Source organism: Schistocerca piceifrons, chromosome 7 (genome assembly GCF_021461385.2).
Source record: "Schistocerca piceifrons isolate TAMUIC-IGC-003096 chromosome 7, iqSchPice1.1, whole genome shotgun sequence".
NCBI classification, from domain to species: domain Eukaryota; kingdom Metazoa; phylum Arthropoda; class Insecta; order Orthoptera; family Acrididae; genus Schistocerca; species Schistocerca piceifrons.
Window position 1 is genome coordinate 116,234,486 of NC_060144.1, and position 18,430 is coordinate 116,252,915.

Here is an 18,430-nt window from a genome sequence, read left to right on the forward strand (position 1 = left end):
CCATGCCCGAGGGAGGACTCGAACCTCCGCCGGGACCAGCCGCACAGTCCATGACTGCAGCGCCCTAGACCGCGCGGCTAATCCCGCGCGGCTCTTTCCGTTGTTTCTCTGAAACACATCAGGCGTATGGTGGACGGATCTTACAGTGATGCCGGTTCTGTTTAATTTCATGTAACTCAACTAACGCCTCGTCTCTAATGACGTCATTATTTACGGGAAGTTCCAAACTTTCGTCTTTCCTTCTATGCTTGGATACCTTCGACCAATGAGATATTTTAGACGCGATCTATTCTCAGCAGAAATGTTTATAAGAAATACTCCTAGAAAACAACTACACTGTCGGGATGGAAATACACGGGGTGAATCAAAAGCGCACCTACACACTTTCAGATGTTGTTCAGGGATATGAATGTTATGATTTATTCCGTTTGTTACTCCAGTTACTTTTGTCCCTGAGAAATGACTTTTGTCAACGTGAAAAAGCGTGTAATACTGTACGTAATTGCCAAAACATACAACAAGAACCACAGGATTTGGTTTGTCGTAGGCGACTGCCTACAGTTTACGTGCTTCGTGTCGCTGCGGGAACAGATCGACTTTGCGTTGTTGTGCTTTCTTCCACAGCATTCAGTGAACTCATACACAACGTGCATTTTGGCGAAATCTCCATCAATAAACCTATCCATAATACTGCTCTGTTACCACTGTTGTCGCACAGCATACACTGCCGGTAAACAAAACACTACACGGTGCCGAGCAGTACTGAATGCAAACTTGAGGACAACTAGTTGAAGACGGCATTACTGTCCTCGGCAGCAAGTGTCGTGAATGAATGGAAACAAGACATACGGCGCATACCATCGACATTTGCACTGTTGTGCACTACTTCCACTGCAATTCAGATGAAATGCTAAATGGAGCAATAAATCAAACCAAACGGCGGGGAGACCACTTATACCAAAAATACGCAGAAGGTATCCCTGACCAACTTCTGAAAGTTTGTTGGTGGCGTTCTGATTTACCCTGTGTATCCAGTGAGAATAAAGCAGCCTCGACATAGTAATTGTTCGGCAGCAGTGGAAACGTTTTTGACAGTTTCGTACGATATCTTTCCTTTCATCGTTCAATCAGTCAATGGTTTTCTAACAAAAAATCGGAAATACGTTTCATCGAAATCTTCGAGCAGAACGGTGCGGAATAATCGCTTGCATTTGTATTTTCCGAGTAACATCTGGTGTCCTTGGTTTTGGTTAACACAAGCGTTTGGATATGGAAGGTGATAACTGCTTTCATCCAGATCTTAACTGCATCTGTTCAAAGTCTGAAAATGCAGGAGATATCTCGGTAACGGATTCCCCAAGGCTATTTCGTAGAAGAGTAGATAGCGACTGGAGTGACTGACACTTGACAGCTGGGTGTAATTATTGCCGAGAACATCCATTGAGGCTCAAATGGTTCAAATGACTCTGAACACTACGGGACTTAACATCTGAGGTCATCAGTCCTCTAGAACTTAGAACTACTTAAACCCAACTAACCTAAGGACATCACACACATCCATGCCCGAGACAGGGATCGAACCTGCGACCGTTGCGGTCACGCGGTTCCAGACTGAAGCGCCTAGAACCGCTCGGCCACAGCGGCCGGCATCCTTTGAGGCAAATTACTGTTCTGTGTAGAGAAACTAAACGCACGGGACTTACCGAAGCCTTCGATAGCAATCAGGAAGGTTCGTAGTAATGTTGTTGTTGTTGTCTTCAGTCCTGAGACTGGTTTGATGCAGCTCTCCATGCTACTCTATCCTGTGCAAGCTTCTTCATCTCCCAGTACTTACTGCAACCTACATCCTTCTGAATCTCTTTAGTGTATTCACCTCTTGGTCTCCCTCTACGATTTTTACCCTCCACGCTGCCCTCCAATGCTAAATTTGTGATCCCTTCATGCCTCAGAACATGTCCTACCAACCGGTCCCTTCTTCTTGTCAAGTTGTGCCACAAACTCCTCTTCTCTCCAATTCTATTCAATACCTCCTCATTAGTTATGTGATCTACCCATCTAATCTTTAGCATTCTTCTGTAGCACCACATTTCGAAAGCTTCTATTCTCTTCTTGTCCAAACTATTTATCGTCCATGTTTCACTTCCATACATGGCCACACTCCATACAAATACTTTCAGAAACTACTTTCTGACACTGAAATCTATACTCGATGTAAACAAATTTCTCTTCACCAGAAACGCTTTCCTTGCCATTGCCAGTCTACATTTTATATCCTCTCTACTTCGGCCATCGTCAGTAATTTTCCTCCCCAAATAGCAAAACTCCTTTACTACTTTAAGTGTCTCATTTCCTAATCTAATTCCCTCAGCATCATCCAATCTAATTCGACTACATTCCATTATCCTCGTTTTGCTTTTGTTGATGTTCATCTTATATCCTCCTTTCAAGACACTGTCCATTCCGTTCAACTGCTCTTCCAAGTCCTTTGCTGTCTCTGACAGAATTACAATGTCATCGGCGTACCTCAACGTTTTTATTTCTTCTTCATGGACTTTAATACCTACTCCGAATTTTTCTTTTGTTTCCTTTACTGCTTGCTCAATATACAGATTGAATAACATCGGGGAGAGGCTACAACCCTGTCTCACTCCCTTCCCAACCACTGCTTCCCTTTCATGCCCCTCAACTCTTATAACTGCCATCTGGTTTCTGTACAAATTGTAAATAGCCTTTCGCTCCCTGTATTTTACCCCTGCCACCTTCAGAATTTCAAAGAGAGTATTCCAGTCAACATTGTCAAAAGCTTTCTCTAAGTCTACAAATGCTAGAAATGTAGGTTTGCCTTTCCTTAATCTATATTCTAAGATAAGTCGTAGGGTCAGTATTGCCTCACGTGTTCCAACATTTCTGCGGAATCCAAACTGATCTTCGCCGAGGTCGGCTTCTACCAGTTTTTCCATTCGTCTGTAAAGAATACGCGTTAGTATTTTGCAGCTGTGACTTATTAAGCTGATAGTTCGGTAATTTTCACGTCTGTCAACACCTGCATTCTTTGGGATTGGTATTATTATATTCTTCTTGAAGCCTGAGGGTATTTCGTCTGTCTCATACATCTTGCTCACCAGATGGTAGAGTTTTGTCCGGACTGGCTCTCCCAAGGCCATCACCAGTTCCAATGGAATGTTGTCTACCCCCGGGGCCTTGTTTCGACTCAGGTCTTTCAGTGCTCTGTCAAACTCATCACGCATTATCGTATCTCCCATTTCATCTTCATCTACATCCTCTTCCATTTCCATAATATTGTCCTCAAGTACATCTCCCTTGTATAGACCCTCTATATACTCCTTCCACCTTTTTGCTTTCCCTTCTTTGCTTAGAACTGGGTTTCCATCTGAGCTCTTGACATTCATACAAGTGGTTCTCTTTTCTCCAAAGGTCTCTTTAATTTTCCTGTAGGCAGTATCTATCTTACCCCTAGTGAGATAAGCCTCTACATCCTTACATTTGTCCTCTAGCCATCCCTGCTTAGCCATTTTGCACTTCCTGTCGATTTTTGAGACGTTTGTATTCCTTTTTGCCTGCATCATTTACTGTGTTTTTATATTTTCTCCTTTCATCAATTAAATGCAATATTTCTTCTGTTACCCAAGGATTTCTACTAGCCCTCGTCTTGTTACCTACTTGATCCTCTGTTGCCTTCACTACTTCATCCCTCAGAGCTACCCGTTCTTCTTCTACTGTATTTCTTTCCCTCATTCCTGTCAATTGTTCCCTTATGCTCTCCCTGAAACTCTATACAACCTCTGGTTTATTCAGTTTATCCAGGTACCATCTCCTTAAATTCCAACCTTTTTGCAGTTTCTTCAGTATTAATCTACAGTTCATAACCAATAGATTGTGGTCAGAGTCCACACCTGTCCCTGGAAATGTCTTACAATTGAAAACCTGGTTCCTAAATCTCTGTCTTACCATTATATAATCTATCTGATATCTTCTAGTATCTCCAGGTTTCTTCCATGTATACAACCTTCTTTTATGATTCTTGAACCAAGTGTCAGCTATGATTAAGTTATGCTCTGTGCAAAATTCTAACAGACGGCTTCCTCTTTCATTTCTCTCCCCCAATCCATATTCACCCACTATGTTTCCTTTTCTCTCTTTTCCTACTTTCGAATTCCAGTCACCAATGACTATTAAATTTTCGTCTCCCTTCACTACCTGAATAATTTCTTTTATCTCATCATACATTTCATCAATTTCTTCATCATCTGCAGAGCTAGTTGGCATATAAACTTGTACTACTGTAGTAGGCATGGGCTTTGTGTCTATCTTGGCCGCAACATTGCGTTCACTATGCTGCTGGTAGTAGCTTACCCGCACTCCTATTTTTTTATTTATTATTAAACCTACTGCTGCATTACCCCTGTTTAATTTGTATTTATAACACTGTATTCACCTGACCAAAAGTCTTGTTCCTCCTGCCACCGAACTTCACTAATTCCCACTATATTTAACTTCAACCAATCCATTTCCCTTTTTAAATTTTCTAACCTACCTGCCCGATTAAGGGATCTGACATTCCACGCTCCGATCCGTAGAACTCCAGTTTTCTCTCTCCTGATAACGACGTCCCCGCCAGGAGATCCGAATGGGGGACTATTTTACCTCCGGTATATTTTACCGAAGAGGACGCCATCATCATGTAACCATACAGTAAAGCTGCATGCCCTCGGGAAAAATTACGGCTATAGTTACCCCTTGCTTTCAGCCGTTCGCAGTACCAGCACAGCAAGGTCGTTTTGGTTAGTGTTGCTAGGCCAGATCAGTCAATCATCCAGACTGTTGCCCCTGCAACTACTGAAAAGGCTGCTGCCCCTCTTCAGGAACCACATGTTTGTCTGGCCTCTCAACAGATACCCGTCCGTTGTGGTTGCACCTACGGTACGGCCATCTGTATCGCTCAGGCACGCAAGCCTCCCCACCAATGGCAACGTCCATGGTTCATGGGGGTAGGCGTAGTAATGTAGAGAAAAAAAAATCAAAGAAAAAATTCCTGAAGAAAAGGATGAAAGACTGGACAACTGTATAGCTTTTGTATCAAACATAGAAATACACATGCAAAATAAAAATCCAGAAGAGGGCTAATTTTGCAACTATTGGGCGGCTAATACCAATGAGAAGATTTGAAAATGTAATACGCCATAGTGCTAACGATAAAAAAAGAAGCATCGTGTTAAATTAATTACTGAACACAGGATTGATTTCTGTTTAATGAATCCTGTGTTCAGTAATTTAGCGTTGGACGCCATATTATCACTTGGTGTCATCACTATTTTTTCCAGTTTTCCTGTTCGGGTATTTTTCCAATTAATTTTGAAGTTTCCACTTAGTTAAAAGGATTTCAGCTTATTTAGAAATACTAATAATTTCTTCAGTTATTGGAACGATATGCTGTTCCTCCCTCTCGACATGCAGAGGAAACGATGCAACAGTATGAATTGAATAAAAGAAGGATTGATACACTTCCTGACAAAAAAGTGAATCCTCCAGAAGTCACTATCGGATGTCAGTGAAACTTCGGCCACGTACACTACATCGGCGGGTATAAAGGGTGTTCGGAAATTTCCTTTACAAACTTATAGGACTTGTACAGCGGAGTGAGTACGTAATATTTTGACTACGAACCCAACGGGTTCAATTCAGATGTTTGACTCATCCACTTCTGCTTGAGGCATTGAGTTACGCGTGACGCAGTACAATCAATAAGTAAAGGAAACATAACAAAACATTTATTTACCACTTGAGGATATTTGTTTGTATTAACATTTAAACATTACGTTCTGTACGTATAGAATACTGGGTTCTTTTTTGTTTTGGAATAATGTAAACATGTAACGCTTAAGTATCAATACAAACAAATGTACTTAAGTGATAAATAATCGTAGATGTTTCAATATGTTCCCTAACGATTTGTTACCTAATAACTGTACTGCGTCACGTCTAATTCTTCAAGCAGAAGTGCATGAGTGAAACATCTGAACGGAAAAGGTACGTTTCCGGACATGGGTTATGTACTCACTTCACTCTACACGTCCTTGAAATTTGTAACGGGAATTTCCGATCAGTCAGTACAAATGATTAGGACTTGCAGTTCTATGTGACAGATAGATTGACCTACAGAGCGCGTTGGTGTTTTCGTGTCTCTTGGTGCTACCACGACTGGTAGCGTATATAATAGGCGTGAAAAGTGTCAGACGTTGACTGATAACTCAGGTATGGGGAAATCGCGTACTCGTGTGGCAGATGAGCTTCTTTGCAGGCCTCTGTTTCGCCAGATTATCGAATCGAACAATACCCAGGTTTGTTGGGCATTCGGATGTGACAGTGGGCCCATGTAGGAATGCATGGGAACATTGTAACAGATCGTTTATTGCGCCAGTTAAGATTTCGTTGCAATTCCTATGTACGTGGCTAGATTAGCAGAATTTTAACCATAGAGCTGGCGCACCTATGTATAACGTGCGCTAACTACAAATAAGATTGTCTTGTACCGTTCCATTGCCGTTTCACAATTTTGAGCCCATACCTATTCCTTCATTGTTGCTTCAGCTAAGGCAGTGCTAAGTGGTGTCGCCATGGGTCCGAATGATCAGAAGTAATACAAAACGAACAGTGAGCTACGTGTGAAAAGAATTATGATCTGTGCAAGGAAATGAACCAGATTACGAGCTAGCAGCACAATCGCACAATGAGGCATTTGACTACAAGATAATTAGTAATCGAATAAGCGGTTGGCAGAGATCTGATGCAACTGCGCTGTTTAATGCTTCGAGTGGCTCATTACTCTGGGGTAGCATTTCTACGTGCCAGTAGACCGATATAATGAAAGTCTGCGCCATTATCGTTTGATTAAGTAGTGTTTTAACTGATATAATGTAGGTTTTATCATTTTCAAATTAAACTAAGACAAAATTGTGATTTTTGTGATACATTCTTACCGCGGTAAAATAAAGACAGCTGCTCTTTACATGTGTACGAAGTACGCTGCGCGACAGTACTTGTTATGAAAAAAGGCGCGCCCACTGGAGGAGGAATAAACATTACCGTTCGGAGACCTGACGGCCTACATGACGGGGCAGTTTTATATACGATGATACTGGAGGAAGAGTTCAGAAGTGTTTTACTGGTACAAGCCACGGTGTGCTCGATGCAGCCGCCGGTCAGACAGTAGCTGGCGGTCGGCAGCGTGCGCTGCGATAGTGGGGCTATAATGCGTCGCCAGCCAAGGAGCGCCGATGAAGGAAATGAAGTAATTTGCTAATGATATCTGTTCAGTTCTTATTTGAATTGTATCAAGACTAACGCGCTCTCAAGTAGAAAGGATCTTTCATTGTAAAATTTCGATTCAAAACCACATGGTGGACAGTACCACATAAAAGCTCGGTACAAGCTACCAGACGTATAATACGGAAACAAGACACCGAAAGGACCGCGCTTAAATATAACAAGGGTAGATCACTGAAGGCGTTTACATGAAAGAATAATACGTGGAAATTAGGACTGCATGGGGACAGCAGGGTAAACCATCATTCATGATGCACACAAAAAAATTCCGCTACATCGGAACGAATTCATTCACGAAGCACGCCACGTCAACTTAACACTCTGCAAAGACACTGACACTGAATGATACTACCGAAATACGAAATGTTATAACTTAGCAACATATTAAGCCGGCTAGGTGATAGATGTTGTCAAGAGCTGTGGGCTTCAGACAAAAATGGTTCAAATGGCTCTAAGCACTATGGAACTTAACATCTGAGGTCATCAGTCTCCTTGACTTTGAACTACCTAAACCTAACTAAACTAAGGACATCCCACACATCCGAGCGCCTAGAACCGCTCGACCACAGCGGCCGGCGGCTTCAGACAACCGGTGACGATTTTGCCTGTCTCTCTGTTGGTGACATCACCTCTCCAGCCATCTGTAGAGCGGCATTAGAACTTAAAGAACGATTTGAATCAGTAGGATCGAAACGCCACCTCATTTACGGTCTCCAACCAGCTCACCAGCGACAAAAATGAAGACGAAGTTTCCTAAGACCGACGGAAAATTATGAAGAATCTAAACCCGATGTGGACCTTTAGAGGAGGATCTCAAATGAACACTGGATGGAGCCAGAAGAAGAACTGGCACCAAGATGCAACGAAAGAGCCTAGAAGGCACTAAAGAGACTGCATACGGGCACCACATAATCGAGAGGTACTCTTAATAAATGGGGCTACCCCGTAGTCTCTAACCTCTGCGAATGTGGGATACTACAAAAGGTGCTTCATATGTACACCTGTCCACTGTACCTCGAGAACTGCACTGTACAGGATCTTATGGCAACAGAGCCAAATGCAGCTGGTATCGCCCGCTTCTGGACAATGAATAACAACTCGAACTTAAAATCACGAGATGTATTTTCTATTTTTATATTTGATTTACTGTAATCGTTAAATGTTTTTATATCTGCAGATCTATGTTGTAGTTCCTTGTTTTTTATATATATATATATATATATATATATATATATATATATATATATATATATATATATATATAATGTGTGAATGTTCTACAGACCACAGTACACTATGTGCTCAAAAGTATCCGGACACCCCCAAAACCATACGTTTTTCATATTGGGTGCATTGTGCTGCCACCTACTGCCAGGTACTCCACATCAACGACCTTAGTTGTCATTACATATCGTTAAGAGAACAGAATGGGGCGCTCCGCGGAACTCACGGACAGGTCAGGTGATTGGGTGTCTCTTGTGTCATACGTCTGTACGCGAGAATTCCCCACTCCTAAACATCCCTAGGTCCACTGTTTCCGATGTGATAGTGAAGTGGAAACGTGAAAGGACACGTACAGCACAAAAGCGTACAGGCCGACGTCGTCTGTTAACTGATACAGACCGCCGACAGTTGAAGAGAGCCGTAATGCGCAATAGCCAGACATCTAGCCAGACCATCATACAGGAATTCCAAACTGCATCAGGATCCTCTACAAGTACTATGACAGTTAGGCGGGAGGTGAAAGCGGCTGCTCATAAGCCACACATCACGCCGGTAAATGCCAAACGGCGGCTCGGTTGGTGTAAGGAGGGTAAACATTGGACGACTGAACAGTGGAAAAATGTTGTGTGTAGTGACGAATCACGGTACACAATGTGGAGATCCGATGGCAAGGTGTGCGTATGGTGAATGCCCGGTTAACGTCATCTGCCAGCGTGTGTTGTGCCAGCAGTAAAATTCTATGGCGGTGGCGTCGTGGTGTGGTCGTGTTTTTACGGAGGGGGCTTGCACCCCTTGTTGATTTGCGTGGCACTATCACAGCACTGGCCTACATTAATGTTTTAAGCACCTTCTTGCTTGCCACTGTTGAAGAGCAATCCGGGGATGGCGACTGCATCTTTCAACACTATCGAACACGTGTTCATAATGCACGGCTTGTGGCGGAATGGTTACACGACAATAACATCCCTGTAATGGACTGGCCTGCACAGAGTCCTGACTTGAATCCTATAGAGCACCATTGGGATGTTTTGAAACGCCGACTCCGTGCCAGGCCTCATCGACCGACATCGATACCTTTCCTCAGTGCAGCACTTCGTGAAGAATGGGCTGCCATTCCCCAAGAAACCTTCCAGCACCTGATTGAACATATGCCTGCGAGAGTGGAAGCTGATGAATTCCTGCATTAGCGATAGATGGCGCCACGAACTTCTAAGTCATTTTCATCCAGGTGTCTGGATACTTTAGATCACATAGTGTATGTAACTTGCTTATGTTTCTGACACGAATAAATAAATAAACATACTAAGCCCACGTGGTTGGCAACGGACTAAAGACACAGCGTATCTGGAAGATCAACTGTAATAAGAGCATTTAGTTACACTGAAAGCGCAAGCCTCACTTGAATCGTTACCTGTTACTAGCTCGACAAGAAAGCGTTGATTTACTCACGTTTATCGACACTTCTGAAAAAATAAAAACTTTGAGGTACGCCGATGACATTGTAATTCTGTCAGAGACAGCAAAGGACTTGGAAGAGCAGTTGAACGGAATGGACAGTGTCTTGAAAGGAGGGTATAAGATGAACATCAACAAAAGCAAAACGAGGATAATGGAATGTAGTCGAATTAAGTCGGGTGATGCTGAGGGAATCAGATTAGGAAATGAGACACTTAAAGTAGTAAAGGAGTTTTGCTATTTGGGGAGCAAAATAACTGATGATGGTCGAAGTAGAGAGGATATAAAATGTAGACTGGCAATGGCAAGGAAAGCGTTTCTGAAGAAGAGAAATTTGTTAACATCGAGTATAGATTTAAGTGTCAGGAAGTCGTTTCTGAAAGTATTTGTATGGAGTGTAGCCATGTATGGAAGTGAAACATGGACGATAACTAGTTTGGACAAGAAGAGAATAGAAGCTTTCGAAAAGTGGTGCTACAGCAGAATGCTGAAGATTAGATGGGTAGATCATATAACTAATGAGGAGGTATTGAATAGGATTGGGGAGAAGAGACGTTTGTGGCACAACTTGACTAGAAGAAGGGATCGGTTGGTAGGACAGTTCTGAGGCATAAAGGGATCACCAATTTAGTATTGGAGGGCAGCATGGAGGGTAAAAATTGTAGAGGGAGACCAAGAGATGAATACACTAAGCAGATTCAGAAGGATGTAGGTTGCAGTAGGTACTGGGAGATGAAGAAGCTTGCACAGGATAAAGTAGCATGGAGAGCTGCATCAAACCAGTCTCAGGACTGAAGACCACAACAACAACAACATCGACACTTAAGCTTGCACGAAGCAACCTGACTTAGTCCAAGTCACGTTCCAGAGGAACAGGCATACTCACACAAGAACGACGGGCGGAAGACTGACAAACGACCAGCCTGCAGGCGTCTGTTGATGAAGGGGCCTCATTCTTTGCAAGAAGGGGTATGGCGCCATTCAACTAGTCAACAAAGTAGACACGAAAAAGTGAAAATACTCCGGATTCCCAGCATGCTGTGTTAGAGAAAAATCTGTGGGACGGAAATTTTAAGATTGATATTGCTAAATTCCGAATCAAGAGAACTTTTCTGGTACATACCGCACTCACCCACACAGCCATATCGTAGAAATTCCGGGCATGGTAAGGGTTAATGAAAGGAGTTCCTCATCTTAAAAGAAATGAAATAGAAGCGATCCACTGTATCCTTTTACCAAATGTCGGTACAATCACAACTAGACAGCAGAGGCAACAAAAACTTATGTTTTTAACAATCCATGAAATCTTAAATTATGATAGAGGACGAAAAGACGCACACCTTTTGATGTGTGGGACCAGTTCGGACGTCAACTCCGTCCTAATACCAGTATCTGGGATGTCAAGGACCACTTTCAACCGTTCTGGGCCCTTTGCTTCAGGACAGAATACATGGTCCGTGTGAAACCATTCTAGTTACTGAAGTAACATAAGATACCCTCTCAACCTGGTGAGTTTCATTTCGTAGTCTCCTCCCTATCTGGGTGCTTCACTTTTTTGCCAGGCAATGTATATTTGCCAGATGTTGTTTGCTCTGAATGAGCTTTAGAGTAAATTTAAAATTTAATCGTAACTTTTAAACTTTTAGAATGACCGTCTGAGAAGTTATGAACAAAATTGAGCATTACTAAATTGGACTTCTGTTCCAATGTAATCAAAAGATAACAGATTTTTTTTTTTTTTTTACTTCTTCTGCAATCCCTCTGAATAACACGTAATCTCGCAAAATCTCTGATGACTTTTCTACTCAAATGCAACAAAAGCGTCTGACGGAAAGGGACTGCAGTCAGATCGACCCATCTGTCTTAAGTTCCTCGTGTGCTTACTATTCAACCAGGAAGTGAGAGACTCCCATCTAAATTGTACCCTACCTTCATCTGCTTAAAAACTTACGATCTGCACTACCACAAGATGTCTTCAGGTTATTCCTCGCAGAAGGTGCGCCTCGTGTATGGGGTGGTACATAGTACGTCTCACAATAACAATACGACACTGTTTTAGTTCTCAAACGTACATTTTGCATGTTGGCACATCTGATATTAACGAGTATTTGTTTTCTAAGATGATTTAGTGTCTTTTCTAAAATGATTTAGTGTCTTATCTGATAATTAAATTATTTACACACTCACAGAATGATCTTTGCACGGAACATTCTGAGATCTTCGTAGCAGAATGACCGTGAGGACAATAACAGGAATAGCTTACGTACACATACGTACGAATACGGAATTGGTCTACAAACTGATTCGAACAAGATGGAGGCAAAGTATGTACAGAAAGTTCTAAGAAAGCAACTGTTCAAAGACAAGTTGAAGCATACTATCCATCTCTGGTGGGGACGCTGTCACTCATCCGCCATTGTGGCATTAGGACATCTCCAGACCTGTAGGTATAGCGTACTTAAAATTCATTATATTTTCTTGTCTTCTGTATGACATTGCTTCAAATTCTGTTTGCGTAATTGTTCTGAATCTCGCCCGTCTGTGCTTAGACAGTGATCTATTTCCAAGGAAGGAGAATGCTTTTATGATTAAGGGTGTTTTCGCAAACGCGCACAGGCTTTTAGCTGTGTGAACGTTTAAAGTTTCTGAGAGGTATACTGACAGCAGGACGAACATTCCACCGTGAAGCGTGAGCCACTCTGGGTACGCAGGCACGGCTAGACACAGCTCACATGTTCCATTAGGAACGTGAGGAACAAAGGACGCTGTGATAGCCTGGTAAGGCCCTCTGTAATGTCTGCGAGGGTGAGTTGCTAGGCAATTAGGTCTTCGCTGGACCGCAGGTAGACAGAGAGTTCACACACATGCGCGGTCCTGGGGATGACTTGGTGCATATTTAAACAGACAGACATGTGACCCCAGTATAACACACGCTCATGTGCTGGCTCGCGTTGGCTGACCCTGATAGCTGCGGTTGATGATAGTTTCGAATTGTTTTTTACATGCCTGAGTGTTTGTGCACTGAATTTTTTCCGCGCTGTTTAAGCACTGAGAGCGTTAGACATGCAATATGGTTTGAGGATTTAGTAGTTGTTTTGGTGTTTGTTGAATTATTTTGTGAATGGGTGTGCAGTGCATGATTTCGAAAGTTGACGATTAGCAAGCTTATTTGGGGAGTTTTCTAGATGGAGTCGGTGCGAGAGAGTCCTTGGAGCGTCTGTACTATACAAATGGGTCTTCGCTCACTGAAGGTCGCGTCAGCAACGGTGCTTAGGTGATCACGTATTTCGAGAGGAATTTCTTAGGTGTTGAGTATGAGAAGGGTGTCACCGCCACATGCTTGCGGGGCCCGTGCATCATTTCACTGGGGGTGCTGTCCCATGTCGACTTCTGGGAGCGTGTGCAGTCCAGTGGACAAGGGGCGGCAGGCGGTGCCCGTGCGCGTCTATTGCATTGTTTTAGGAGCAGATCTGTAGGCTGCACTATGCGTTATTTGTACAGTTTACGAGTACTGGGCGTGTCTAGACATCAGTGTGCTGCATTATTTAGGAGCAGATTGCAGGTCTGTGTGCTCTGTCCTGAAATTATTTCGGTGTAGTAGTTTGCATGTTTGTAGGCTGTGGAATGCATTATTTCGACAGTCTACAATTAGCAAGCGTGTCTGTTGCATTATTTACGAGTAGATTGCAGGTCTGCAGACTGTGTATTGTGACCCCAAGCACATCAGGGTGAGTGTTTTGTGTCAGTGTAATAAATATACTCCGTCCCTAAATAAACTGTTCCAAAATAAATAGACTCCTTCCTTACTCTCTCCAGCAGCCCAGCACAAGCTAAGTCAATTACCCGCCATTTGCCCCCACCATCTTGGCTTATGTCACAGGAGGGATGACAGCACCCTCAGGTGGCAGTACTGTGTACTATGTCAGTTGGACTCTAGGTCTCATGGTGGAGACACTGCCTGCACAATAAAGACTTATGTCCAGCACAGGTAGAGTCCTTTTCCCACCATTTCTCCCACCCCATACCATCGTCTTGGATTATTTCATAAAACAGATGACAGTGCTCTCTGGTGGTGGTACTGTGTGCTAGACCCAGACCTCGTGGCAAACGCACTGTTTCCTGCCATCTTGGGTAACGGTACTTGTGTCATCAGCTGACATCATAGCAGCCATCTTGGATTACATCACAGATGAGAGCGCCCTCTGGCAGTGGTAATGTGTACTAGCGTAATTGGAGTCTAGACCCCACATGGCGACCACACTGTTTCCCGCCATTTCCCCTCACCATAAGGAGGGATGACAGCAACCTCAGGTAGTCGTACTATGTACTAATTCAGTTGGATTCTGGACCCCTTGGCGACCATGCTGGATGGTGATAGTGCTTCTAATTGTTTAAATAAAATAGTGCATGCAGAGTAATAAAGACTTAAGCACAGATCCTCTCCCCACCTATCCCTATGAAGAGGTGGCAGTTGGTGATTTATGTTAGTGTAGATGACCCTATTACCGTTTCTTTCCCACCATTTTCTTAGGTTACTAAAGATAGCCCAAGTGACCTTTCTTTACCACCAAAATTCAAACCTGGCCCCAGTTTCTTAGGATGAGGTGGCAGTTGTGTGACTTAGGTTAGTGGAGGTAGTCCGATTGACCTGTCTTCCCGCAGTTTTCTTAGATTAGTAGAGGTGTGTTGCATTATCATTATGGAATTTGAACTTTACGCCATTTTCTGGGGGAGGGGTGGGCAGGTAGGTTAGAGTAGTGGAGGTAGCCCAATTAACCTATCTTCCAGCCAAAATTGAAACTTCCCACCAAAATCCGCCATGTTGAATGACGTCACAGCCGCCATCTTGGATGACATCATGTGCAGCTGTCAAGTCTACAGTCCGCCATCTTGGATGACGTCATCCCCGCCATCTTGGATGCATCTGGCAACAATGCAGAGTGGCTCAGAACACAGTTTGCCCCAAAACTGTGGTACTATTGACTGGGATATCCTCTAAACGTATAGTCAGGTAAATCAGAGACACTTTCTCTGTTTGCACTTTATGCCCATTGGTACCTTTCCTCTTTGAAGCGTTTTACCCCTTATATGTGACTTTTTAATCTAGATGACTATGATCTTTGTATGTTGAACGAAGTTCCGGGTAGGCAGACAATGAAACTTAAACACTTAGCATACACCTCTCATGTTGTGCCAATGGGGCTACTGAAGTCACCATAAAATTTTCACATGCCTTCATCCCATGATATGCTGTTTATAATTTTGTAATTTTACGCAGGAAATTGGCTCAAATTATAGTAATTGAGAACTGTATGCCGTCATCTCTCCGCCCACAATACTGCTGGCGAAATTTCTTCCACCACCAATATTCGGATCTGCTATCCTCCAGACGTGCACCAACACATAACTGTGTGTCAGTATCCTCATCAACTGAGACAAGAACTCTTTAGAGTTATCCATGGGGTGGGAGTCCCAAAACTACCACAAATGGAAGCTTCTCCAAAGATCGTAGAACGACTCGTCATTGGGGAAAATGGAATAATTAGTGTCATAGGCATATTAAAGGGTACAAGATGAATATAAGGATGAGAAATTAACTATGAAACAATGCTGCACTAAATAGGTGCCTCATTTGTTGAACGCTGTCGAGAATTGGTGAGAAATCTAAGTTATCAACAATAGGATGTAGAAGGGTTCGTACCCATGTTCTGGTGGTTTTACATTCAATTACATGTTTAGTGCTCAGAACTAGACATTACTGTTTAAATAAAAACACAGATAATGTGATGATGTTTAAATAGACCCATCTGAAACAACTGGAAGTTGCTAAGCGACTTGTGTTTTAAAGTATTATAGTATTTACATACAGCTGGAGCATACGTGCCTTTTCCTCATCATGGTAAATACATGCTAAATATTGGTACTTCCATGTTATGCCTGTTATGCCCCTGTTCTACATAAGCCAGACAGGAAGGAGTTTCACTATAAGGTACTGGGAACAAGTGAATGTCTCCTGGCTAAATAACTTTAATAAATCCACTTTTGCAACACATCAGCACATGTGGAAGAACATGACCACTCAGCCACAACCATTATATATAACCTGTAGATACTACACTCTCTCGGCAAAGAAACGGAAAAGTATATTCTTAAAGAGCCTGGAATTTACAGCCACAGCTCCGGTCACCACATCTAATTTTCAGTGAAGAAGTAGAGCTGTCAAACAAGTCATTTCTGTACATCTTTAACAAAATTTTTAAAAACTAAAGTTGTTGCTCCTTCGCAACTAGTTAAAACACTGACAATGATTACAACATTAATTAGTTGGCCGGCAACCATTTTACATATTATAAATGAGGTTCCATAATCGTGCAACAATTTCATAATCTGTAATATCTGTTATATTTATGTGTGTGTAACGTTTTTGAACTTCTTAGATCTATGTTCTTTGACCATAACCTGTCTTTTCCTCCATAAACACATTATCTGTTGCAAATGTATGTGCTTCTGACATAAGTAATATATACTCCATCAAAGGATCAACACAGAGCTACTAATATTTAGCGTGATGTACAATATACAGTTAATGTGTAAAAAGTCGAGAATTTCTATAAAAAATCTGATCAAAATAATGTGGAAACGGCATGGACTCTTTAGCTGTATGTAAGTACTATAATACTTTACAACACTTGTGGCTTAGTTTCCAGTTGCACAGTTGGGCCTGTTTAGCCATCATCACATTATTTGTTTTTCATTTAAATAGTGATCTCCAAGATTGAGCACTGTAGCATTTTATGGAATGTAAAACCAGCTGAAGATGGACACAAGCCTGAAACTGGTCGTGTATTAAATAAATTCACCACCTATGGCGACTGGTAACAGTTATTATTCTACATCCTACAAAGCAACTGTCACAGAGTTCAACTGCATCAGTATGGATAAAATTCACTTTATCGGCAATGTATGTAATATTTTAAAAATCATCCAACAGATTATTGTGCCACTCTATTAATGTGACAGGTATCTGGGTCTAACACTTCATGCTCGGTACCAAATAGACAGCAAACTAGTGGTGAATGTGGTCCAGCACCAAACAGCCGAAAACGTTTCCATTTGTCTGAAAGCTTATGATCAAGTTTTCTGGGTTGCAAAAGCAATACTTCCTAGTGATTATCTTGCAAAGAGTAAAGTAAATACTGGTCAATACGTAGTGCACAAGTCTTTTTGAACAGAAAGATGAAAATTTAGTGCAAACTTTGATTGAATTTTCAGGGAACTAAACGACGTTCACAAAATGGTCCGCAAAAACTCCTTGGCAATACAAGAAACGAAAGGTTTGAAGCGAAAATTTTTGAACTCCTGCATCCTGCACCCCACGCAGCAGATTAGTTATTCAAACTTCTTAGTAGATTAAAACTGTGTGCCGGACCGAGACTCGAACTCGGGACCTTTGCCTTTGACGCGTAAGGCAAAGGTCCCGAGTTCGAGTCTCGGTCCGGCACACAGTTTCAATATGCCAGGAAGTTCCATATCAGCGCACACTCGGCTGCAGAGTGAAAATCTCATTCTAGATTAGTTATTCAATTCCCCGTCCTTAGATTGTTGGGCCCCGTCGTTGCCGCTGTGACCCGCAATATAGGTCGAAATGCTGTTCTATTCCCAGGGCGCAGTCAAGCACAAGACACAGGTGCCTTTATACCAGTACCTTTCCCATCTCGTTCAGCGAGGACAAGTAATGAGGACTAGCAGGAATGAGAACAGCGAGAAATTATCTTCGGGACTGGTGATCACGAAGCAGATAAGGAATTCTGCCACCTTGGCAGCAAGGTAACCCATGATGGAAGAAGCAAGTACGATATAAAAAGCAGATTAGCAGTGGCAAAGAGGGCATTCCTGGCCAACAAAAGTCTACTAGTATCAAACATAGGACACAGTTTAAGGAATAAATTTCTGAGAATGTATATTTGGTTCAAACCATTGTATGGTAGTGAAAAGTGGACTGTGGCAAAACCGGAAAAGAAGAGAATCGAAGCATTTGAGATGTGGTACTACAGAAGAATGTTGAAAATTTGTTTGACTGGTAAAGTAAGAAACGAGAAAGTTTTCCAGAGAATCTGCAAGGAGAGGAAAAACACTGACAAGAAGAAGGGATAAGACGGTAGGACGTCTGTTAAGACATCACAGAATAATTATCATGGAGCCGTAGAGGGTAACAAAAGTAGAGAAAGACAGAGATTCGAATATATCCAGAAAATAACTGATGACGTAAATTGCAAGTCCTGCTCTGGGATGAAAAGGATGGCACAGGAGAGAAATTCGTGGCGGACCGCATCAAATCAGTCAGGAAATTGATGACTCAAGAAACACTGAGGATCAAAATGGAAAAAAATTCGGGGAAAAGTATTTT